Here is a 2,570-nt window from a genome sequence, read left to right on the forward strand (position 1 = left end):
TTTGCAGGATACTCAGAGAATATATATCCTTGTGTTGGACAACAAGTTGAGGAACGCACATGCTTTCCTCCGGAAGTAAAACGTGGTAAGGGAAGACAGAAGAAATCAAGATGGCAATCTTGGTTGGAGCTATCCAGGATGAGAGGACGCAAACCCCGGAAGCAACACAGGGTTTATAGATGCTCAAAATGCAAGGAAACTGGCCATACGAAACCCTGGATGACCTTCAAGTAAGTCGTCCCGAAAGTCATCCAGTTAGTCGTCCAGGGTTTTTTCTTCCAGAAGACCTTCAAGTTAGTCGTCCAGTGTTTAGTCTTCCAGAATACCTTCAAGTAAGTCGTCCAGAAGACCTTAAAGTTAGTCGGTCAGGGTTTTTTCTTCCAGAAGACCTTCAAGTTAGTCGTCCAGTGTTTAGTCTTCCAGAATACCTTCAAGTAAGTCGTCCAGAAGATCGTCCAGTTATTCGTCCAGTGTTTATTCTTCCAGAAGACCTTCAAGTTAATCGTCCAATGTTTAGTCTATGTATTAAAAATTGTTGTTATGAACTTATCTGTGTCAACTTCTTTGTAAAATTGCACTACCAAACAAATTTAAGAAGGTCTTGCCCTTTATATTATCCGAAAGGTTACAAAAGGACACTGCACAGAAGACTTTCCAGACTACTTATAGCTAAATCGTCCAACATTCCAGACGACTTGACTGTAAGTCTTCTGCGGAGAAGGTAGGTTACAAAATAATCAAGTTCAAATACACATATCAGCCTAATCTATCATACAAAATAATCTAACGTAGCTTGTTTATCACCCCTCATAAGCACCCAGGTTGGCATCATTGTCCTTGTTTTCGAACTCATGCGCGTCAGGAAGCTCTTTAAATATACCCACTGCCATCTTTTCCCTCATAGTCTTCTCGTTGGGCTTAGCAAAGTCTTTTTTACTAAATGGCATCCCAAGAGCATGACATTCAATGTACTTTAGAGCGTACATGCCACAATCACCAGCTCGGGCCTGAGGGATATTGGTCAGTCTCTCATGTGTGAATGGCTCCAGGCTGTATTGAGCACGTTGTTCGTCTGAGGAAGCACACTCAACAAGCAGATAAGGGAACATGTAGAGAAAACGCTCCATTACCACATCGAGTTCTTCTGGGGAGATACTGGAACAAATGCTGTCCCAGACGACTATGTGCCTTTTAGGGATCGATATCCATATAGCAATCCAATGACTGTCGGTGTAGTTCACTGGCGCATAGACATCATCAATATCCGTCCCTCAAACCTTGTCTGATTGGCAAAATGATGGTATAGTGCCTGCATAATAATTCCACGCCCCACCAGGGAGTCTTCTTCCTAAACCGTTCTGATCAGGCTCCGAGTCCTTAAAATCCTTGTAGTTGAATCTCCATTGCTGAGCAAAGAAATGATCAAGGAAGCACATTCTCTCGCTCCTGAAATGTTATGGGTTAGCGTCGTACCTCTTCTTCAGCACATTAATCCAAGCATCAATATGCTGCATATAAAATAGGGTACAAGTCAGAAGATATCTGACGAATTACTGGTAAGTCGTCTACATAGAAGACTTACCAAATGACTTACAAGTAATTCGTAGACGAATTAAGTCGTCTGGTAAGCCGTCTACGTAGACGACTTACCAGACTACTTACTGGTAAGTCGTCTTGTAAGTCTTCTACGTAGACGACTTATTGGTAAGTCGTCTATAAAGAAGACTTATCAGTAAGTCATCTAAGTCATAGCAGAAGACTTACACAGTCCTCCAGCCACTCTAAGGAGGTCCGGAGGATGTGATACCACCGAGTTCTACTTGTACGTGGTTTTTTATCGAGAGGTGTTCTATAATGACTGCAAACACAAAATGTTGAAAAGCAATCAGTTTTTATAGACTAAAGCAAGCTATTATGGGAAAAGCAAACACTTACGGACAAGTTTTCAACCAATCAGCGAGCTCCTTCAATTTTTTCTTGTCAATTGGTGCAAAAGGATTATAGCCTGGATAAAGCTTTTTGTTTAGAATGATCACTTTGGCCATGCTGTTTGCCGTATAAGGAGATTGCTGTGAGGCAGCAAGTTTCCTTGTTCGATCACTCTTTGCACGGCAAAGTGCCAAAGCATCATCCCTCTTTTCCTGATATCAAGCATCCTCCTTATGTAAATCCGAAAAAGTGGGTTGATTTTTGTCCAATAGAACAAGGCTCGGTTCTGGAGCTTTATCTTTCGAGGAACTAGCATCTGCGGGAACATCTGGACCTTTATCCGCCGGCAAGCTCTTCCTTCCAGTATTCGTCCCATTAACACTTTCACTCTGCAATGTACAAGATGGGTTTATACATTAATAACAAAAGATCCATTTCAAACAATAATAACCAATGAGTGTCTTCAAACATGCATTTCATACAAACATGGTTTTAATATCCTCTTTGGTCAACCCACCAATAGTCGTAGTCACCTCTGAATGAGCCACTGTATGAACCTCTTCACTAGCCTCTGCAGGTGCCTCTTCACTAGCCTCTGCAGGTGCCTCTTTACGAGCTTTCTTCCGAGGTCTTGGACTGTC

Source organism: Brassica oleracea, unplaced genomic scaffold (assembly GCF_000695525.1).
Source record: "Brassica oleracea var. oleracea cultivar TO1000 unplaced genomic scaffold, BOL UnpScaffold01008, whole genome shotgun sequence".
Taxonomy (NCBI): Eukaryota; Viridiplantae; Streptophyta; class Magnoliopsida; order Brassicales; family Brassicaceae; genus Brassica; species Brassica oleracea.